The 25913-nt window shown below is 30.7% G+C and overlaps 1 pseudogene; it reads right to left on the bottom strand.

Annotated features, from left to right (window-relative positions):
* LOC139867786 (protein NRT1/ PTR FAMILY 1.2-like) overlaps positions 1-22896 on the bottom strand; it is a 173576-nt pseudogene extending 150680 nt beyond the window's left edge.
* Between the last annotated feature and the right edge of the window lie 3017 nt (positions 22897-25913).

Here is a 25913-nt window from a genome sequence, read left to right as displayed (position 1 = left end):
TATTCATGACACTTTTCCCGATGAGTTTCTAATGAGAATAGAAACTGAATTTGAAGTTCCATGGTTTTCAGATTTTGCAAACTACCTCGCTGCAGGAGTATTAATTAAAAACCAAACGTACCAGCAAAAGAAGAAATTCTTTGCTGACTTAAAGTTTTACTTCTGGGAAAACCCTAATCTTTTTCGAATAGGAGCGGATCAAGTTATCCGTCGATGCGTATATGGTAAAGAAGCTCAATAAATATTGGAGCACTGTCATCAAAGCCCAGCGGGTGGTCATTTCGGACCTAGCTATATAGCTAAGAAGGTTTTTGACTCAGGTTTTTATTGGCCAACCATTTTCAAAGATGCACACCACATGGTTAAAACATGTGATGCATGTCAAAGATCCGGTAACATCTCAAAAAGGGACGAAATGCCACAAAAAGGCATTCTTGTATGTGAAATATTTGACATTTGGGGTATTGACTTCATGGGTCCATTTCCCGCATCGAATAAATGCAAATACATCCTTGTGGCAGTTGACTACATTTTTAAATAGGCCGAAGCAAAAGCTCTACCCACAAATGATGCCTGTGTTGTTGTGAACTTCCTAAAAAACCTACTTTCACATTTTGGGATTCCAAAAGCATTAATCAGTGATCGTGGAACTCATTTTACAAATCAATTACTCGAGAAAGTACTTAAAAAGTACGGAGTTAACCATCGTTTCTCAACTTCTTACCACCCACAAACGAGTGGCCAAGTTGAAAACACAAATCGAGGTCTTAAACGGATTTTAGAAAGAACGGTTAAAAATAATCCTAAAATCTGGCATCGAAAGTTAGATGATGCGCTTTGGGCATTTAGAACTGCATTCAAAACGCCCATTGGTACTACACCTTTTCGATTAATTTATGGTAAGGCTGTCATCTACCTGTCGAAGTTGAACACAGGGCATATTGGGCTCTAAGAGAATGTAACACCGACCTTGTGGAAGCCGGAGAAAACCGATTCTTACAATTTAATGAATTAGATGAATTAAGACTACAAGCATATGAAAACTCTAAAACATACAAAGAGAAAACTAAGAGATGGCACGATGCACGATTAAAAGAAAGGAAAGAATTCGAACAAGGGGATAAAGTATTAGTTTTCCAATCACGTTTTAAGTTTTCACCTGGAAAACTTAGATCCCGGTGGACTGGGCCATATATAATAAAACAGGTTTTTCCATCTGGATATGCAGAGTTACATAGCAAAGACGGTGGAACTTTCAAGGTGAACGGTCATCGACTCAAGTTATACTTTGACGGAATCAACACTAGGGAAAGAGACGAAATCACCTTCTACCCTAAGGACAAGAAAATTCAGGGTAACTTCAAGGTTTTTAACTCCATTCTCGATCTTTATTTCCATCTTTAAGAGTGGGGTTTGTTCGGTCTTTCCCTAGCAGACCCTAAAGAACTAGTCTTCTCCCTCCATTCTACCTTTTTAATTTCTTTTTGTTTTTATTTATTGTTTATTTTCAAGATGCGCAATCAATATGTCTACAACCACTTCCTTTTAATGTGCGATAATATTTTACCGAGGGATGTGGTATTAGATATAAAAAGTAGATGCGATCAGGCGAGAAAAGAAATAAGACAAGAACTTAATGAGAAAAATTATGCAAAAGGCAAATCAAAATCAGGTAAGAAGCGTCGAGCGCGTCATTTGAGCAAGTGTGTAAAATGTGAAAAACCGACTCATTACGGAGATTGCCCAAAGAACCAAACGGACTCTAATTACGAGTACGTAACCTTGTGCCGAGAAGGGCCTTTTAAATGTTCAGAGGAAAACCTCTTAAACCAACGAGGGTACCCCTACGAAGCCATGGGGAGCGAAATGGTACGACTCTACTACGAGGTGAGTCAACGCGGTTTCACTAACTAAAATCTTTTTCTCACCAATTGTGTGTTTGTGCATTTTTGTGTTTACGTTTTGGTGTGTTTTAGTTTGTATTTGCTTGTTGTTTGTCTTTATTAAAAAGGTCTACTATTTAAAATTGACGAACCTTGAGTTCAACCTGTTTTTATTGAAGACGATAATGTTAAGTGTAACAACTGAATTGTCGTTCTTCAAATTGCACGAAATTTCTTGTTGGATTCATAAGATATCTTTTAAATAGTAAACCACACAAACAAAAGAAAAATTATTTCTACTAAAAATATACTTTTTTATCAATAACCGTAAAAATATATAACTTGTAAACTTTGTCGTGGGTAATGATAGGTGTAACAACCGAGATTATCTCTACCTAGTTGATAGGAAACAAAGTTTTAAGTTTGAAAATTAGTTGGTTTGAAAGTATATATATATATATAAAAATTAAATAGAGTGTTTTAAATTCATGTAATTTTTATTTTTCATGTACTTGTTTTAAAATTTTAAAGCATTAATCTTTTAATTTTATTAAAAATTTGAAAATTTTGAAGAAAAAATAAATAAATAAATAGAGTGTTTTGTTTTATTTCAATTTTGTTTTCGAAAAATATTAAAACTTTAACTTTTAATGAATTAAATTTTATAAATTGAATTTAAAAATTTATAAACGGATAAAGACTAGGCATAACAACCGAAATTTCCGTTACAACAAATATAAATTTATAAAAGATATTTTAAAATTTTTATTTATAAGTTGAAAAAAAAAGGGGCGTAACACTTACGCGAAACGTGTAGTACTCCACGCTAAACGCGTATAATCACAATCTACACGAAACGCGTAGACTTACGCGGAATGCGTAATGTGCAAAACCAGAACATATATATGATCGAATTCAGCCTCTTCTTCACACTTTATTTTTATTTTCTCTGCTTGATGTGAACGAAAGAGGTACCCAAAAACCACAAAAATCACTTTCAAAAATCAAATTAACACTCTCAATCTTCTCCAATTCTTCAATCTTTCAACATGCATAGATTGGTAAGGGTCCTAAACCCATTTTACCACTTGTTCTTCAAGTTTTTCATTATTTATTTTTTTGCTTTAATCCGAATTTTGTGCTTGTTATTGTTGAAATTTTACTTGATTATTGCTATAAGTATGTTGTTAGTATGACATTAAACTCAATTACCATGAGAATTTGTTGTTTAATTGATTATTATAATATTAGGGTTTGTACAAATTGGGAAAAATTGAGGATTTGCTGTTGAAGTGTATTATTTTGGTTGTAATTACATGTTTTTAACTGTTTTGATAGTAGTTAGAACCTTTAAACATGAGTTTGATTGTTTGATCTTGTGATTTTAATTTTAGTTTATATTTGATAATTTTTGTTATTGCCATGAATCAAGTATGAGTTGTAATGATGCTAAGGATTATTTAGAAGCTAGAATGCACGCAATGTGATTGAATTGAATTAGATATGTTTAGCTCATTGTATGTTTTCGCTTGTGAAATAGACTTTGCTTATGAAACTTGATTGGCTATTTTGATTTTTTTTTTTTTTTTAATTTCTAGAACTAAAACTTTAACTGTTGTTGAATTATTGGTTCCTGTGGTGTTGATACAAAAGCTTACATAATCAAACTAAGATTATATACATAATATGATATGTTTGATGGTTATAATTGTTATATGGTATGTTTGGATTTCAGACTACTTTGCAACATTATATGGTGATATTTGAAAACAAGCTTGTATGTTGAGTATGGATTCTTTGCTAATATTAACACACCGAATTGGGACGATTTTCTTGTTTTAAAATATTATGCAGGGATTATTTAGAGTGAGGGCTGTAAACCAACAACAAGAAGAAGAACAAGTAACGCCCCAAATGGAACAACAACTCCAAACCCAACACCCGAACCTAAGATTCTCTAATGATGTACCTCAACGGGCATAAAAGGTTAAAGACTTACTTTCTCTGATCCATAGAAACACCTCTCCGGTTTACATTGTAGATTGGGCTCCCTTAGGTTCGTCGGTCAACTTAGATACACAAATCAGGGAGATTTTAAACCAAAGTTTCACAAATGAATTTGGGGTAACTTTGGTTTTTAATGATTTTGAGAGGTTGTTCAGTTTAAATAGTCCTGTATATAAAGAATGGTGCTTAGAATTCTATTCTACTGTTAGGATGAACATACACCCAGAAAATATCGATGATACTAATTTTCTACAATTTAGGCTGGGTGGGGTAGATAGAAGAATGTCCCTAAGCAACGTGACTACCGCATTAGGGATTTACACCTTCGATGAGATGATGACTCCCGGTTTTATGGAGTATATTTTTACTGGTGCTAGATATACCGGTAATTTTGATGTTGGGGCAGTTTGGCAATCCTTTACTCGTAGGAATACATATGAGGCCGGACAAGAATCATATCAAAAGATTACTGATGTTCGGTTTAGAATAATTCATAAATTTATAGCGAACACAATAAACCAAAGGGCATTTGGAAATACAGATAAAATTAATTATATTGACCTTTGGTATTTAGATGTGATCAGAGATAGGGAGACTTTTGTTAGTATACCATATGGAGTTGCCTACTTCTTGGGACATGTAGGTAAAGGCGCTAGAGGATCAAGTGACATGTCGGGGGGTCACTATATCACTTGTTTAGGAAACTGGTTCGGACTAGATCCGAGTGAATCCGTACCTCCAATCATACCGGTAGATCAAGGTGTTAGAGTTCTAGGATTAGAGGTTTATAAGACGGCAAAAGCAATACAAGTGAGGGGTGGGGTACGTAGTTTAAGACGACAAGAAGTTGTTGCTCCCGCTCCTATGGAGGAAGATGATGAACCTGAGCGAGATACTAGGAGAAGACGAAGACAGCCAGATCAGGCTAGTTCGTCTAATGTAGGTACTTCTAATTTCGATATGTTACAAAATTCGTTTAATTCATTGAGTTTAGATGTAAGGAACTCATATGAAAATTGGGGACAGAGATCAGAAAACCAGTACACTAGTTTATCTCGGCAATTAGGGGACATGAGGGATACCCAACTAGCTCAGGGTAATATTTTAGAAAACATCCGATATGATCAAAGGGGCCAGGGAGCACAACTTGAGTGGGCACATCATCAGGCATATCTATACGCAGCTAACCCACAGGATTATGCACCCTCAGTCTTTCCTTCATACACCCCATGGCAAGCACCCGGTGATCCTCTCCCTCCACCTTATGACCCCAATGCCGCTCTAGCTGCAAGTCAGGATGCTTATCGGCGTTTTTATGAACACCAATGCCAAAATGAACAGCGGCTGCAACAGCAACAGGAAGAGGAAAATCAAGGAGGCCCAGTATGGCCGTTTTTCTAGTTTTTAGTATTAAAACAAATTTTTTTTTTATTTTTATCTTGTTTGTAAAAAATGATTTTTAAGGTGTGTGTTAAGTATTTACTTTTACTTTATTTTTTTTTAAGTGTGGGGTAAAATTTTTGTACTGCTAAAGTGAAAGGACCCGTTCATATACATTATAAACGATTCACAATAGTTGATTTCATTGCGAGGTATTTGACCTCTATATGATACATTTTACAAACATTGCATTCGTTTTTAAAAGACAAACTTTCTTTACATCGAAAATTGACAGGCATGCATACCATTTCATAATATCCACTATCCAACTATAAATTGATTTAATAATAATCTTTGATGAACTCAATGACTCGAATGCAACGTTCTTCAAAATATGCTATGAAAGACTCTAAGTAATATCTTTAAAATGAGCAAATGCACAGCGGAAGATTTCTTTAACACCTGAGAATAAACATGCTTTAAAGTGTCAACCAAAAGGTTGGTGAGTTCATTAGTTTATCATAATCATTTATTTCCATCATTTTAATCGACCACAAGAATTTCATTTCCAGTTCTCATAAATATACGTCCCATGCATAGAGACAAAAATAATCATTCATATGGTGAACACCTGGTAACCGACATTAACTAGATACATATAAGAATATCCCCTATCATTCCGGGATCCTCCTTCGGACATGATATAAATTTCGAAGTACTAAAGCATCCGGTACTTTGGATGGGGTTTGTTAGGCCCAATAGATCTATCTTTAGGATTCGCGTCAATTAGGGTGTCTGTTCCCTAATTCTTAGATTACCAGACTTTAATAAAAAAGGGGCATATTCGATTTCGATAATTCAACCATATAATGTAGTTTTGATTACTTGTGTCTATTTCGTAAAAATATTTATAAAAATTGCGCATGTATTCTCAGCCCAAAAATATAAAGGGTAAAAAGGTAAATGAAACTTACCATACCGTATTTCGTAGTAAAAATACATATAACGTCATTGAACAAGTGCAAGGTTGGCCTCGGATTCACGAACCTAAATTAATTATATATATTTATGTGTTGGTCAATATTTGTCTAACAAATTAGGTCAAGTCATAGTGTACCACAATCCTAATGCTCGAGACTAATATGCAAAAGTCAACAAAAGTAAATTTGACTCAAAATAATTTCTAAAAATCTATACATGATTAATATATAGTTTAAATATCGTCTTTTTATATTTTTAAATATTTTTAAAAGATTTATTAGAGTAAATAATATAATTTATTTATTAATAAATAAAATTTTATATTAAATTTATATAATAAAATATACTTATATATATATTAAGTAATAAAATTTATAGGGTTCATTTAATATCATAAAGATAATATGATAGGTATTATTAAAGTAAGTTATTACACGTAGTAAAATATGTTTGTATCACATATTTATTTGATAAAATAATATCTATAATGATAGTAAGTAAAAGTTGTATTATTTTGTAATAATAATTATTATTATAAAAATATCAATATTTATAATTACTAAGATGACATTATGATAAAACGATAATTCTAATTATGATAACTTTAATATTTACGATAATTTTTAATATTATCTTTAAAATAATAATTCTATTTAAAATAATAATAATAATGATATTTTATAGTAACAATGATATTTCTATTAAAATGATAATTTTTGTTAAAATGATAGTTTTAATACTAACGATACTTTTAATAATAATAGTAATGATAAAAATAATAAGAACGATAATTTTATCTAAATCAATATCTTATAATATTTTAATTTCATCATGATACTCTTACTCATTATTTCCTAATCGTTTTGTTTAATAGCTTTTAATCGTCTTTTATATCGTGTTCATAATAATGATAATAATAGTAATCAAAATAATTAGGTGTTACAAATATTTGTTTTAATTACACTAATATTAATAATGATAGTTACTATAACATTATTAACGATAATACTAATAATGATCTTAATGATAATATAGTAATAATAATAATAACAATAACCATTTTTAAATAATGATATATATAATAATAATGATAATAATAATAATAATAATAATAATAATAATAATAATAATAATAATAATAATAATAATAATAATAATAATAATAATAATAATAATAATAATAATAATTGGATAATAATAATAATAATACTAATTATAACTTTAATGATAATAACGATAGTAATAATAAAAAAAATAACAATTTTTAATGATAAATCCCTTTTATTGATAAAGATAATAATAATGATAATAATAAGATAAAACTAGAACGACGATAAAACACACAACAACAGCAACAACAGTACCCAATACCACTTGAGTGATGTATGGGGGAGGTGAGATGTAGACAATCCTTCCTTTATCCGAGAATAAAAACAAGTCATTTCTCCACCCAGAAAAGTAGAGGAAGTCATCCCTCTCTTTATTCGACGATAATAATAATCATTTTTAATAAAAATATCTAAAATTCAATTGATTATAACTTCTAATCCGTTCATCGAAACCATTCGATATCTAAAGGAAAAGTTCTTAATTTTTCGATAGCTTTTCAAGGACATGCATATCTTATACCTTATCTCAACCCAAGTGTAACTAATTCAAGATTCAACCTAACTTGTCTAAGGGCAATATCAAAAGTACAAGCATGCATAATCCTAAATACTCGAGCACTAGTCAGGGATACACTATTAGTATGTAAAAGTTAAATTATGAGTACTCACGTATCAATATTGAGATTCAATATTGCAGGAAAGGTACATAGACGCAACGGAAATGATAAACACTATATTGACCTCACGAGCATACCCATGAACCATACTCAATCACCTCCATAGCTATAACCCATAATTTCCTTAATCCTATCCTACTCGAAAAACAATTTCGAAATCACTCGGACAGCACTCCGTCGTAATATTTTATGTATACTAATAATATCTTGAAATAATACGGAGTACATATATATATGTAAATTGATTGAGAGAGTTTAGAGAAAAATATTTTCAAGTTTCAATGAAATAATGAAACCTATTGAATTATATTTATAATAGATTTTTGAATTATTATAGTGAATTATTAAAGTATGAATTATTAAAGTGAATTATTAAAGTATGAATTATTAAAGTATGAATTATTAAAGTGAATTATTAAAGTATGAATTATTAAAGTGAATTATTAAAGTATGAATTATTAAAGTGAATTATTAAAGTTAAAGTAAAGTAAAAATAAAGTAAAGGTAAAGTTTAATTATAGTAAAAGTATATAAAACTATGTACATATAATACGCGTATAAATATATATAATATTAATTTAAATCGTTATATATATTTAATAAAATAAAATATAAATATCGTTATCTTTATCATACTAGTTAAGTAATGAGTTGTCAAAAGTGGTTCTAGATATTTATAAAAGTTATATACGTTTTAATAATAAAGTTCTTTTTAAACTGAAAACGTTTTTGTACGTTTGAAACTAAATAGATCAATCGAGTCTTTATGAGATTCAATCTTCCACTATCCTTTGTCTAGTTCTCAATGATTGACAATTTGTTCTTATTTATAAATTACTTTACCATTTTCCGAATATTGTTAAAATGGAAAGATTTCTCAAATCAACGTGGGCCTTTCAACAGAGACTTGTAATCATAATTCAATATATCTGATAATTCAATCATTTGATCTTATCTTCTAATTCCATTGATAAACATTTTAAAACAGATACAATCATATAAAGTATTTAATCTAATATTTTGTTTACGTTTCAAGTTATAATATATATACACATATACATATATAATCATATTCGTTTAATGGTTCGTGAATCGTTGGAACTTGGTCGAGGTTAAATGAATTTATGAACATAGTTTAAAATTCTTGAAATTTAACTTAACAAATATTGCTTATCGTGTCGGAAACATATAAAGATTAAAGTTTAAATTTGGTTGGAAATTTCCGGTGTCGGAAACATATAAAAATTAAAGTTTAAATTTGGTTGGAAATTTCCGGGTTGTCACAGTACCTACCCGTTAAAGAAATTTCGTCCCGAAATTTGAGTAGAAGGGTCGTGAATGATAATAAGTATGTTTTCATGATGCATACGGGCTGAAAATTAGAGTTTTATCATCAGCGAATAATTTGGATAAACAATCCATTTATATGAAGAGTACGAATGAAGCTAAAATAGAAGAGTGAAATGAGTAAGTGTAGATTCATCTTATCATTTGACATAGATATGATTGATTCCCAGATTTCAAGGGATTTGAAGAAAATCTTCTTAATAAGATTTGACTCTCCCGTAATCAAGGGAATTAGGATCCGCTTTAAATACGATCGTCCATTTTAATTGTTCTGTCGGAGATTTTCTTATAAATTCACCTCCTTCGTTTCCTTACAACTCACACCTTCTGTTGATGCATTTTATGCAAGTCCCTAGACATCTACCCACGTCCATTGCAGGTACAATAGTTTACAGGCCACCATAATTGCTCGTTATTATCCTATCCGTGTTTATATGTGGTTACAGGAACTGCAGGAACGAGATTTAGATGTTTGACTATGTTAGACTTAGTCAGACGTACGAGTGAAGCCTCACTAGTACGGCTGACAGGCTCATACGCACGGTTGATGCTGAGCTAAGTCACAATTACAACCTAAATGAGAAGACACGAGTGAGTGATCACCCGTACGGCTGATGAAGCCAACTCGTACGTGTGATGAATGAATCGTATGGGCGAGTCAACAGTAGGGGTATATAAAGTCTTATGTTCTTCATTTTAGGTTAAGCCTCTCATTTGTTACACACACTCAGATCTAGTGAGCTCCTCCAATTCTCTCTCAGTCCAAATCACCCAGGCAGTGAATAATAGCTCTAGGTGTTGATCTAATCACACTTGATTTAGTTGTGGTTTGACTAAATTAATCAAAAAAACTTAACCTATTCACTAGAGGGTTTGATTCACTTATTCCGCCATTGTGTGAGTTAAATCTATTGATTTCTAAGTTCCTAGTCATGTTTCATCACCTTCTATTCTTTCCCCCTCAACTCATATTTTAAAGTATTCATCAATATGCTCCATCCAGTTCTGATTCTCGATATACTTCTAACTTTCATATCGATCATTCTTCTTTTTCATCTACCGCCGGAAGAACCTATTTACTTCTACTATACTCTTGGGTTTATAGTGTTTCTAGTTCTCCCGTGTCTTTATATTGCTATATGCATCGATATATATGGTTTATAATTTCTGGTTTGTCGTTGGGCTTTATATGTTCCCTTATATTTCAAAGTCTCTGCTTCTGTCTTCTATAATCATTATCATTCACAGTTAATGCTCTCTTTTATTTGCTGCAATTTATACCCCAATTTCTATTTCGGAGTTTTTTTCCTTTCGTTTCTTCTTCTTGCGATTAAGCACCGCTTGTAATGGTCCAGAATTCACAGATATGAATTTCGGAATGAACATTGTTAATGTTCTAGGAAGGAAATTGTGATGGCACGATCTTGACTTGTCAAATTACTAGAATACCTTAGAAAAGGCCGAATCATCAAGAAATATTTTCTTGATATTTTAGAGGTTAAATAGAATACAAGAGTCGTATAACATGGCACATGATGATGTTAGGATCTGTGAATCATCATGTTTCATTTAGAAACTCAGCATGACTTACTGTAATATAATCACATTGATCAAGTGTCATTATATTATACTAATTCATGCTTCACTCCCCAACACTACTTCAAAATATTCCTATTTTAAACTTGAATGTTTCAAAATTTAGAAACTAAAATAGTTTCTTTTATGATGTAATACAGATAGCGCGAAGAGGTAAATGAGTTCAAATAAGAAAAATTAAGAAAATATCTTCAGAAATATGGAGGATATTTATAATGAAAGATATGATGATATTTTAGAATTTCTAATATCAGAGGATGATGAAGAATATTGTCCGCAGGGGTTTAGAGTCAGGAGCAAGGTATTCGTTAATGACTTCAGCAGGTACTGAATCATTTGGATCCTTTGAAGTCAGGTTCAGTCTTTGTAATTTGTCCCCAGCCTCCTTCCTACTTTGCTCAATCCGTTTTCCAGTTCCAAAACTTCTCTTTTTCTGCGCTTTGCCAGCACACTTCATCATTATCATCCAGCTTTTACCGTTTAAAGTCGTTTATAGTTTTTGCTGCTTCATCAGCATTTTTTCCATTTTCGGAGAACCAATTCGTAGTTCGGAGTGTTTTTCAGAAACTTCACATTCAAATTAAGTCCAGAAGATAGACGTTATATATACACATATAACTGTTGGCGTAGACATGCTGCGAGATTTCAAAATACTGATTGCTAATTCCCAATGATTCGTATGGCAATTCTCATTACAAGATGCGAATGAGTAAATGATGGGGTTTCAATGAATAATTATAATGACTTTTTGGAGAGGCTAAAGTCAAAGGGTAATGAAGTTGTTGGTACATCTGCTAATAATGTGGTGGAATGTAAAAGGTTCCCTGGTAACGATGGTGTATATCTCAAGGTTATAATAAGGTTAGTCTGACTAAAAAGTCAAAGTTGACTTGCTGGAGCTGTGACAAAACTGGCTACTTTGAATAGGAGTCGCAAAGTTATTTTTGCTAATAAATGCCAAAGAATCTGACGCAGATACGTTGTTTAAACTTTTACTTTGGTTTCAAGAGTTTTTCGGGTACATAACTGTGGGTAACATGTGGTTGGATCATCATCTCGATTGCTCATCATTCGAAGTGTCTTCAGAAATTTTCGAAGGGTTTGAATACAGATTGTAATCGTTAACATACTTTTGATATTCTAACACAGTTTTGAAGTCAAAATATAGCTTGTGAAAGATGTAAGGATCTAAGAGTGATGATTTTGGTCATATCTCAAGTTGAATTTTGAGATTTCAAAATCAGAATATGTAATTAAATTTTGAATGAGTATGGTTGTTTTGATTTCTATAAAAGAATGTATATTGTTGTGAAAGTAGGGAGTATAATGGATGATTTGCTTAATCAGATTCGAAGAATGTAACATATTAATTGTGAATTTATATATCTCTCGGGTATTACCTACGCGTTAAAAAAAATTTCACAATTAATATTTTTTACAAAAGAATTTTATTACAGTCTTTATGAAAATATATATATATGTATATTTTCTTCAAATGTAACATAGATTTAATGAGTTAATGTTAAATTAAACTCATTTGATTTACGGTTGAAACTAGAATTGAATATTCCCTAAAGGCTTTAAAAAGTACATAACTTTTACGCAGTATTTCTTTAATGACATTGAAATTATGAATCAATACTTCGTTATTTGTTGATGTATGGTGTTCGGTTCGTGGAATTCTTGTGAATTTCGCAAAGTACGAATGATGTTATCTGAAAAGTTTCGGGTACATCGATGACGAAAGTGTAAAATCAAATATATACTTGATTTATTATGAATTGGAATTTGTTGAATTGCGACAGAGATTGTAGTTAACGCTGGTTAAGTTGCGGCCGAAGGACGTACATTATTGCATATTTGTAATATGAATTAACCGAGTAGTTAAGATTCACACACAATAGCTTAGCACGGAAAGATTTATTTCAAAATATATATATATATATATATATATATATATATATATATATATATATATATATATATATATATATATATATATATATATAGTATACATATAATTTCTTCAGAGGGAATGAGTTAATTCTTCATAACTCGTTGATACAATATACACGTTATTGATTCGTAATGATGTCCACAGTGATTCTTGAACTGACGGAGTTTGTGATGTTATCGGTGTTGTTGATTCGTATGTTGACTGTACTGATGATGCTGGTAACGCTGATGGTACTGTTAATGCTGTTGATAAAGCAAGTTTAGCTTGTTAATCACACACCATTTTTGTCAGGGTTTCTACTCTTCCTTCTATCATTTTGGTTCGCTCAACTGATTTATGGTTAGGTCTAGATTAGATAATCTCTAAGACTTTAGAGATTACATAATCGCCGCGGAATGTTTCTCCAATGAAGTTATGAATTAATACTTCGTCAGTTATTGTTGTTGGTACTCCTTGGTATCTATGGTGCGTATGACGTTGATGCTCGTGGGACAGATTGTGAAGTTGAGGTTTACGACGCGATTGTGGTTGGAGGTGGTAATGGTACTGTTGGCGTTGATTATGGTGGTACTGGTTATGCTGCTGATGCTGCTGCTGGTGTTTGTAATCTCTGCACCATATTCTCCAAAGCCACTACCCGAGCGCGAAGCTCGTTGACTTCTTCTATTACACCGGGGTGATTGTCGGTTCGGACGAGTGGATAAATAAAATCTAAAATTTGATGTAATATATAATCGTGACGAGATACTCTGGAAATGAGCGAGAAAATGGTGTTTCGGACAGGTTCGCCGGTAAGTGCTTCAGGTTCTTCGTCAAGAGGGCAATGTGGTGGATGGAAGGGATCACCTTCTTCTTGTCTCCAATGATTGAGGAGGCTACGAACTCATCCCCAATTCATCCAGAATAGGTGATGACTGATTGGTTGATCTATTCCGGTCACACTGCTTTCGGAGCTGGAATGGGATTCCATTTTGGAATCTGAGTGACTTAAACTGATGACGAATTCCATTTCATACGATTGGATAAAGGATTTTTTTTTTTTTTGATATGAAATGATTTTGGCTAACGGATGGTATTCTAATTATATAGAATATATATATATATATACATATATATATATATATATATATATATATATATATATAGATCAAAAGATTTCGTAGATTACGGAGGACTTTGCGGGATATGTCAGGCAAAGTTTAAAGTAACAGATACGATAAGATATGATTTAGCAGATATGCTAAGATATGAATTTTTGTCTATACACTATTCATGCAATCAATGCAGCAAGACGTGTCTTAGACTAAAAATGATAAGCAGGTAATTTCCTGAGGATGATAAGTAGTTAATTTTCGACACAAAATGATAAGCAAAACTTTTGACATGCAGACACGGTCGAAGTCCAGACTCACTAATGCATCCTATCGACTTATCAGTTAGACACACTAATGCAGACCTGGTTCGCTAAGACCACCGATCTGATACCAACTGAAAGGACCCGTTCATATACATTATAAACAATTCACAATAGTTGATTATATTGCGAGGTATTTGACCTCTATATGATACATTTTACAAACATTGCATTCGTTTTTAAAAGACAAACTTTCTTTACATCAAAAATTGACAGGCATGCATACCATTTCATAATATCCACTATCCAACTATAAATTGATTTAATAATAATCTTTGATGAACTCAATGACTCGAATGCAACGTTCTTCAAAATATGCTATGAAAGACTCTAAGTAATATCTTTAAAATGAGCAAATGCACAGCGGAAGATTTCTTTAACACCTGAGAATAAACATGCTTTAAAGTGTCAACCAAAAGGTTGGTGAGTTTATTAGTTTATCGTAATCATTTATTTCCATCATTTTAATAGACCACAAGAATTTCATTTCCAGTTCTCATAAATATACGTCCCATGCATAGAGACAAAAATAATCATTCATATGGTGAACACCTGGTAACCGAAATTAACTAGATACATATAAGAATATCCCCTATCATTCCGGGATCCTCCTTCGGACATGATATAAATTTCGAAGTACTAAAGCATCAGGTACTTTGGATGGGGTTTGTTAGGCCCAATAGATCTATCTTTAGGATTCGCGTCAATTAGGGTGTCTGTTCCCTAATTCTTAGATTACCAGACTTTAATAAAAAAGGGGCATATTCGATTTCGATAATTCAACCATATAATGTAGTTTTGATTACTTGTGTCTATTTCGTAAAAATATTTATAAAAATTGCGCATGTATTCTCAGCCCAAAAATATAAAGGGTAAAAAGGTAAATGAAACTCACCATACTGTATTTCGTAGTAAAAATACATATAACGTCATTGAACAAGTGCAAGGTTGGCCTCGGATTCACGAACCTAAATTAATTATATATATTTATGTGTTGGTCAATATTTGTCTAACAAATTAGGTCAAGTCATAGTGTACCACAATCCTAATGCTCGAGACTAATATGCAAAAGTCAACAAAAGTAAATTTGACTCAAAATAATTTCCAAAAATCTATACATGATTAATATATAGTTTAAATATCGTCTTTTTATATTTTTAAATATTTTTAAAAGATTTATTAGAGTAAATAATATAATTTATTTATTAATAAATAAAATTTTATATTAAATTTATATAATAAAATATACTTTTATATATATTAAGTAATAAAATTTATAGGGTTCATTTAATATCATAAAGATAATATGATAGGTATTATTAAAGTAAGTTATTACACGTAGTAAAATATGTTTGTATCACATATTTATTTGATAAAATAATATCTATAATGATAGTAAGTAAAAGTTGTATTATTTTGTAATAATAATTATTATTATAAAAATATCAATATTTATAATTACTAAGATGACATTATGATAAAACGATAATTCTAATTATGATAACTTTAATATTTACGATAATTTTTAATATTATCTTTAAAATAATAATTCTATTTAAAATAATAATAATAATAATGATATTTTATAGTAACAATGACATTTCTATTAAAATGATAATTTTTGTTAAAATGATAGTTTTAATACTAACGATACTTTTAATAATAATAGTAATGATAAAAATAATAAGAACGATAATTTTATCTAAATCAATATCTTATAATATTTTAATTTCATCATGATACTCTTACTCATTATTTCCTAATCGTTTCGTTTAATAGCTTTTAATCGTATTTTATATCGTGTTCATAATAATTATAATAATAGTAATCAAAATAATTAGGTGTTACAAATATTTGTTTTAATTACACTAATATTAATAATGATAGTTACTATAACATTATTAACGATAATACTAATAATGATCTTAATGATAATATAGTAATAATAATAATAACAATAACCATTTTTAAATAATGATATATATATTAATAATGATAATAATAATAATAATACTAATAATAATAATAATAATAATAATAATAATAATAATAATAATAATAATTGGATAATAATAATAATAATACTAATTATAACTTTAACGATAATAACGATAGTAATAATAAAAAAAAATAACAATTTTTAATGATAAATCCCTTTTATTGATAAAGATAATAATAATGATAATAATAAGATAAAACTAGAACGACGATAAAAACGACGATAATAATAATCATTTTTAATAAAAAAATATCGAAAATTCAATTGATTATAACTTCTAATCCGTTCATCGAAACCATTCGATATCTAAAGGAAAAGTTCTTAATTTTTCGATAGCTTTCCAAGGACATGCATATCTTATACCTTATCTCAACCCAAGTGTAACTAATTCAAGATTCAACCTAACTTGTCTAAGGGCAATATCAAAAGTACAAGCATGCATAATCCTAAATACTCGAGCACTAGTCAGGGATACACTATTAGTATGTAAAAGTTAAATTATAAGTACTCACGTATCAATATTGAGATTCAATATTGCAGGAAAGGTACGTAGACGCAACGTAAATGATAAACACTATATTGACCTCACGAGCATACCCATGAACCATACTCAATCACCTCCATAGCTATAACCCATAATTTCCTTAATCCTATCCTACTCGAAAAACAATTTCGAAATCACTCGGACAGCACTCCGTCGTAATATTTTATGTATACTAATAATATCTTGAAATAATACGGAGTACATATATATATGTAAATCGATTGAGAGAGTTTAGAGAAAAATATTTTCAAGTTTCAATGAAATAATGAAACCTATTGAATTCTATTTATAATAGATTTTTGAATTATTATAGTGAATTATTAAAGTATGAATTATTAAAGTGAATTATTAAAATATGAATTATTAAAGTATGAATTATTAAAGTGAATTATTAAAGTATGAATTATTAAAGTGAATTATTAAAGTATGAATTATTAAAGTGAATTATTAAAGTTAAAGTAAAGTAAAAATAAAGTAAAGGTAAAGTTTAATTATAGTAAAAGTATAAAACTATGTACATATAATACGCGTATAAATATATATAATATTAATTTAAATCGTTATATATATTTAATAAAATAAAATATAAATATCGTTATCTTTATCATACTAGTTAAGTAATGAGTTGTCAAAAGTGGTTCTAGATATTTATAAAAGTTATATACGTTTTAATAATAAAGTTCTTTTTAAACTGAAAACGTTTTTGTACGTTTGAAACTAAATAGATCAATCGAGTCTTTATGAGATTCAATCTTCCACTATCCTTTGTCTAGTTCTCAATGATTGACAATTTGTTCTTATTTATAAATTACTTTACCATTTTCCGAATATTGTTAAAATGGAAAGATTTCTCAAATCAACGTAGGCCTTTCAACAGAGACTTGTAATCATAATTCAATATATCTGATAATTCAATCATTTGATCTTATCTTCTAATTCCATTGATAAACATTTTGAAACAGATACAATCATATAAAGTATTTAATCTAATATTTTGTTTACGTTTCAAGTTATAATATATATACACATATACATATATAATCATATTCGTTTAATGGTTCGTGAATCGTTGGAACTTGGTCAAGGTTAAATGAATTTATGAACATAGTTTAAAATTCTTGAAATTTAACTTAACAAATATTGCTTATCGTGTCGGAAACATATAAAGATTAAAGTTTAAATTTGGTTGGAAATTTCCGGTGTCGGAAACATATAAAAATTAAAGTTTAAATTTGGTTGGAAATTTCTGGGTTGTCACATAAAGTACAACCCCATCTTGTGTGTGATTAACATATTTGTTGACAGGTACTTACGATGATGAGATATTCGACATAACGAAACACTACATTTATATTGTGATAAAGAGATTGGATATATTCATACGATAAGCATTTTACAATGTCCAATTACTTAACAAAGGAAGTTCTAAATACTTTACAGTTTTTGTCCTCTCAAATTTATACATTTAATCTGATTTTATGTAATGAGGGCATTACATAATCTTAAGTGTGGGGTGGGAATATATAAATTCTCGATAACTTATAACTTGGTGGTTTTTACGAGAAATTTTGAAAATTTTTAAACAAATATATCTAGTCAATTTTTAAGGTAATTATGAGCAATTAAAGATTAGGTGTCAAAAACCGAAATTATTGTCTCCATACATTAAAAATACATAAGTTTATTTGATTAAAACCTATAAAAGACAACCAAGTATAACAGAATTTATAAACCCATATGTTTAGAACCATTTATCACATGTTTCTATGAAGTTTATTGCAGATATCATTGCTTTGGAATGTATAAACCTGAATATCCCATTAATGCGAGTAATAAAGGATGAATCAAGTCCATCCTTCAAGGAAGTAAAGTCTTCCAAAATGACACACTTGCTAACTTATGTTAGAAGATGTAGTCCAGAACAGCTGTAGGTTGATGAAAAATCTTGAAAAGTCATCCATATAATCGGCTGAAAATCCACCTCACCTCAGCATCAAACAGGGTTTTTGGTGGTCAGACTAATCCTAACCATGAGATGGATATGTCTCATACAATGGAGGGCACATTGCAAATTAGCTTTTAAGACTAATGAATCAAATCCCCAGATGGATGATCTCTGTAAAGATCAACCGCATCTATGTTTGGCCGCGGTCAACATACATATGCCATAACAAATTGAGGTGTGCAAACTCATGGTTCACCGATGATATTTGGACACGATATAAGTTTCTTCTAAAACTTATGCTATTTTATGAACTATATTGTGTAAAACCATTTTTAGGACATTCGATTTCAAGTTCCATGATACTTCAATCATGGGGGCGGATAGCTTGCTAATCGTCGACTGAGACTACGGTTTTCAGTTACCCTGAACCGGAATTTGAGGTTAAAACCGGAAAACGTGTCTAGTGTAAAAACTAGCATGACTTTTAAAAAATCATAAAACGTTTTCACAAGGTCCAATTTTCCCTAAGGATCCTAATTTTTAAGTTTTTGTGAGATTTTAATCACGAATTTCAACTTTGTTTCTGTTGCCAGGATTTTCATTCCGTGTGGTGTGTGTGATCCAATAAATATCGTGTGGTGTTTCCAATTCACTTCATAAAGCGTGTGTTTTCATTTCGTGTGGTGTGTGTGTGATTAATGACTGATATGAAAAATTATGTAGTATCCCGAGTCTATTAAAAAATGTTATTGCTTGAGGACAAGCAACATTCAAGTGTGGGGTAATATGATATTGCTATAAATATACATATACTTTGTCGCAATATCAATCCAAAATGTTATGATTTTTATGTGTATTCGAGTAGTTTTCGGTGTGTAATTGGTTAAAATGTCCAAAGCTTCGAATGAAATGCTATTATGGATTTTCAATGATATAAAGATCAAAATGAAGATAAAATGAAGATTTCTAATGAGTAACAAAAGACTACAACATAGTGCTCAAGACTACAAGTTGAAACGATTGAAATCACGAAATCTACGCGCCTGCACGAGAAAAAAATCATAACTTAATCATCCGGACTCGAAAAAAAAGGTGAATCCAAAGCCCAGACGTCCGTAACTCATAGCTCTACAAATTTCATGAAGAAAGCTTAAGCAAAACGTGTACACATTTACGCGAAACGCGTAATGTTTTACAAGATTACGAGGAACGTGTAAAAATCACACGAAACGCGTACGTATGATGCCAGATTCAGATCCAATTCACATGGGACGGCTGATGCTTTATGTATAATAATAATTCTTTATCAGTTCTTTACACTCACTAATAGCACTCTTTTAAATTTAAAAATGGGATTACAGATCAATATGTGAGAGGAGGCTGATATCTATTTAATATAAGGAGGGACACAAGTAACAGTGTGAAACAAAAAAAAAAAAAAAAGATACGCAGTAGGAATAGAGTAGGAGTAGGATAGATAGAATTCTTACTCAAAATCTATATCTCATACTCATCTCATACTGCAACTCTTTCTGTTTAATTCATACGAAGTAATGTTTATTTTTTTTAATTAATTCAAACATTGTAAGGGTGGTATTGTTCGTGTGTACGGGTGCTTTCATTTCCATTTTCTACCATTTGTAATCATTAAATTGAAGACCTTTTGTAAGTTTGTTACTTTCATTTTTATTATTGTTATTGTTACTTATTATTATGTTTATGTTTATGTATTATTATTTTTACTCCCGTACCATTATCATGATTAGTTAGTAAATTCCCATAGTGTTCGCTTATATGTAGAGCCCTAGTGAAATGAATTGTTATTATTTATAAAAATTAAAATGTAACTTAAGTATTTTTAATATTGGGCCTACTAGAAAGAACCATTGTTATAGGATTAGATATTTAATCTTTGCCACCTAATTTATTAGATATAAATAGTGAAAGTTATTTATATTAATAGAAATTAGGCTTTAACACCAAAAGTGATTTAGACGAACCTATGAATAAGTTATTAACACTAATTTAGGAATAAGGATCGGTGGTTCGGGTGATATCATTAGTTTTATAATAGTGAAATTGTAAAAAGGGAAAACCGTTGCAATTTGAGTTTTGGCAAAAGTCAAAACTAGGTAGGTCTCAATTTGAATACTTATGATTAATAACACTATCTAAATAAGATTTGATGAAAATTAGATTTGATTTAGTTAGTTAAAACTTTTTATTTTCGAAAGAAAAATAAAAATTTATTTATTTAGACATTTTAATCGAGCGTAAAATTAAAACAATCCGTGGACCTAGTGGTGAAATATTTAAGTGAAGACAACCATTTAATCATATTATGTATTATTATTTATTACCTTTATCATTTAATTATTTTAAAAATCAATTTTCACTGTTCTTATTTATGTACTGTTTGTCACTGCCTTTACACCTTACGCGTATCGCGTATACAATTACGCGAAACGCGTATGCATACAACCAGTAAATTGTTTCACGTACTGTTTGGTCACTACTTTTTATACATACGCGAACCGCATATATATGTACGCGGAACGCGTATCCTTTAAACCAGTACTGTTTCGATTTTTATTTAAATTTAATTTTTAATTAATTACTTTAACACTACTATTAATTTATTTCAAGTCATAATATTTATAATAGTAAGTACTACATTAATTCACCTTTTATTAATTTAAATCTGGTAACTTTTATTAGTTGGTAATTTTTAGTTAATTTTATTTAAATTGTATTTATGTGTTATAATATTAAATTCTTAATCCATTATTATTATTATTGTTTTAGTTAATTAAAATCCAAAACAAACCCCTTTTCTACTAGATTAACTATCAGTAATTTAATCTCTTGAACTCCATTCTCCCTGTGGAACGAACCGGATTTACCTATAAAACTAAACTACGCGGATAGGAATAGTTGCCTATATATGTGTGAAATCAACCTGAATTCATTAAAACACCATATATACAATAAAACAATTCGTGTAACAAAATAACTCAAATCCGTTCATAAATAAAGGTTACGATTCAGCACATCAACTTTTTGGCGCCACTGCCGGGGATTGTTATAATAACTTTTACAACAATGTTTATATTAACAACTCACCTTTAGAGTTTCAATCTATTTATAATAAAGTATAACAATCAAAACAAAAATGGTACCTTAGTGTATTTGTGGGCAGTGCATCAAGTAAATCCTTATGATAAAGCCACCCATCAGCATTTGGTGATTGCAACCGTAGTTTTTGGTTCTTATAAGCAACAACAATCACTTGCAAAAAGCTAGTAAACAAGCTTTTTTTAACTTCCATTTTCACAAAAAGTGAAGAGGCAACAAAGAATAAAAACAGTTGATAACAACATGGTCTTACACCACCCTAAAAAACTTTATAAAGCTCTTTCATTATTGAGATTTTATTTATTGTCAATTTGTTCAGCACCAAATGCTAATGAACATGGTCTTACACCACCAAATTCCATTGAGATGAATATGAATGCAAATATCAAGAAAACAAACAGAGAATGTGTTACTTTTTACATGTTTCAGTTAATTAATTTACATGGAGGTGGTTTTAAATCTAGAACCATTGTTGTTAACCATAACAAATATAATTTCAAATGCAGCTTGAAATTATTGATAAACCGATCCAATTTCATATAATTGCTCTGAATTGGGGTTCGCTAAAACTAAATTTAGAAGTTTGTATTAATATGAATATATTTAAAACCTTCAAATTCTAACCTTTAAATTGTATATTTAAAAAGGTTGAATTATAATTTGTTGAATTTTTCATAATGAATTTGGTATTGAGATATATACCAAATCAACTAGATATGTAATAGGTTAAAAATAGAACACATACATATTTGAAATGTGTTTTTGTCATTTTAGGTTGCTGAATAATTTGCAAATGGAAATGCAACAATCAAGCTTTAAAAACTCCCCGATTTATATTTTCTTAGATTTTGAGAAATGCCCCTTGCCTAACCCACTTCACGAGCCCCATAAAGTACGTCGTAACATCTTAAATACGCTCCATTTAAATGGCTATCGTGGAGAAGTTGTAAAAATAGAAGCATATGGAGACGTCAAGGTGATAAAAGATAAGTGTCATTATGATATCTACGACAATGGTCTTTGTCTAAATCATGTAACAAAAAGGTAGTTAGTAAATTCAACTGTTATTAGATAATTGAAAGTAATCAAAAAAATTTATTTGTAAAATTTTATATTACTTTTAATTATCTAATAACAGTTGAATTCACTCACTACCTCTTTTTGGTACATGATTTAGACAGAAACCACCGTCGTAGATAACATAATAACACTTGTCTTTTATCACCTCAACGTCTCCATATGTTTTTATTTTTACAACTTCTCCACGAATTTAAATGAAGCGTGTTTAAGACGTTATAACGTAATATATAGGGCTCGTGAAGTGGGTTAGGCAAAGAGCAGTTTTCAAAATATCAAAAAATATAATTCGGAACGCTTTTAAAGTTTTTTTGTTGCATTTCCTTTTGCAAATTATCCAACAACCTAAAATGACAAAAATATAAAATATGTATGTGTTATATTTTTTAACCTATTCCAACATATCTAGTTTGATTTGGTGTATATATTAATACCAAATTCATTTTGAAAAATTCAACAAATTACAATTCAACCTTTTTAAATATTCAAGTTAAAGGTCAAAATTTCAAAATTTTAAATATATTCATATTAATACAAATACAAATAGAAACTTGCAAATTTGGTTTTAGCTGATTGAAATTAGATAGGTTTATCAGTAATTCCAAACTACATTTGAAATTATATTTGTAGGGAATGTTCTTGCTATGGTTAACAACAATGATTCCAGATTTAAAATCACTTCCATGTAATCAATTATCAGATATGAAGAAAAAAAATGGGATCCGGCCAACTTATCTGAACATGCTGGCGATTTGGGAAATGGTTAACCAAAAAATCTGATGGAACATTACCGCTAACATGACGATGCTAACATGAACATAACGCCTAAAAAAGACCGTCTACTAACGCCGTTAGCAACCAAGATCAGCAAAAAAAGGAAAAAAGGTGCAACATTACGATCATCAAAGATTTTATATTCGGCGCTATGCTGATGCTTATTTTAGCCAGACAACAGAACCGAAGACAACAAAATAAAACAACAGAAAAATAGAGGTAACCACAGGTCTGATGCGGCGATGTGGTAGGGTGGTGGTGTCAGCTGCGGAAAGATTGTCATTTTCAACGACAGCGGCAAAGTGGTGGTAAGTTGGTGATGGTGGTGGCAACGGCAGATCTAGAGTGGTTGGAATGGGTGTTTTTTTTTTTGTTAGGGTTAGGGTTTGTGGGAGCTTTTTTGTTGGATGATGTACAATAACAAGAATGGTTGAGACAGCTACAGTGACAGAAGATTATAGGATTGATGTTTTTCCTAAGTATTGTTCTGAATACCACCGCAATAAAAAAGTGTTAGTAAGTCGAGACAGAAAATGTTAATCTGAAACTCTATCTGACTGAATTGTGTTAACCATGATGCGGTAGTTTTGACTTTAGAGAATATAATTTTAGTGTGCATATGGTAAAACTAAAAAATGTTGGTATTAATGAGAATCGAACTCTGGTTAGAAAATACATACTCAAAACGCATTAACCACTCGACTAATCTTGTTAACCAGGTTAAACGCAACCATCAACCTCCTGTCACCGCAGCTGTCACACACCATTCACCACCATCAACCACCGATGTGGGTCGCCGTCAGTTTGAAAAAATAGATAACCACAACAACCATCGACCTCCGGTCACCACCATGAGCCTCCGGTCACCACCACCCAATAAACATATATAATAAAACACTTAGAAAAAAAAGCAGGATTCATAAAAGCTTTCCATATCTACAAAAAAATACTAACGCATCTGAAAAGATTTGTCACTAAAAAACTTAAACACTTCAAACCTAATCCACTTCTTCAATTGTTGGGTCAGCAGCACGACTACCGCCACCAGAACCACCGTCGACCGCCACAACTACCGCCAAGTCATTACCGTATCCAGAATAAAACAGATCTGAAAACAAATTTTTTTGTAGAGGACACGAGGTTAGGAAAGAAGTCTTGAACATAAAGAATCAATGCGTTTTGAAAGCAAGTTGAAAAATCTAAGGGATTTGTTAGTATGTTGGTTGTACGGCGGTCTGCGGTGGAGGAAGTGATTCTGGTGGTGGTGAGAGAAAGCGAGAAGAGAAGTAGTGTTGCAGTCATTGTGGATGATAGAGAAGTGGTGTTTGTTGATGGCGATGGTACTAGTGGCGGTGAAGAGGATGTGATTTGTAAAGAATGGTGACCAGATTCGGAGGTGGCTGAGAATGGTTTGTCGGTCATGTTGTGATGAAGTGTGGACATAGATGGCCTATAGAAATGTGTAGATGAAACCCTAAAATAACAGAGCACACACCCTTCACATTTGTTTACGTATCTGGTATTTTTGGTGTGAAGCCCATTGGGCTAAATATGTTACATAATTTTGGTTGTCAAAAAACCCCAGCTAATTATACACATACTAATAAGAGTGCTCCCAATGGAGACACTCCTCCATGTTAGTCTTCAGCGCTACATCAGCGCTACATCAGCACTTTTTTCCTACTTCCTTCCTGAAAGGACCCGTTCATATACATTATAAACGATTCTCAATAGTTGATTACATAGCGATGTATTTGACCTCTATATGATACATTTTTCAGATATTGCATTCGTTTTTAAAAGATAAACTATCTTTACATCGAAAATTGACAGGCATGCATACCATTTCATAATATACAACTATAAATGACCTAATCTGTCATTTACTTAATAATAATCTCTATTGAACTCAACGACTTGAATGCAACGTCTTTTGAAATATACCATGAATGACTTCAAGTAATATCTTTAAAATGAGCAAAATGCACAGCGGAAGATTTCTTTAATACCTGAGAATAAACATGCTTTAAAGTGTCAACCAAAAGGTTGGTGAGTTCTTTAGTTTATCATAATCATTCATTTTCATTA

The sequence above is a fragment of the Rutidosis leptorrhynchoides genome, chromosome 9, assembly GCF_046630445.1.
Source record: "Rutidosis leptorrhynchoides isolate AG116_Rl617_1_P2 chromosome 9, CSIRO_AGI_Rlap_v1, whole genome shotgun sequence".
Lineage (NCBI taxonomy): Eukaryota > Viridiplantae > Streptophyta > Magnoliopsida > Asterales > Asteraceae > Rutidosis > Rutidosis leptorrhynchoides.
The sequence above is the reverse complement of the archived record's forward strand: the minus strand, read 5'-3'. Positions and strand labels throughout refer to the sequence as shown.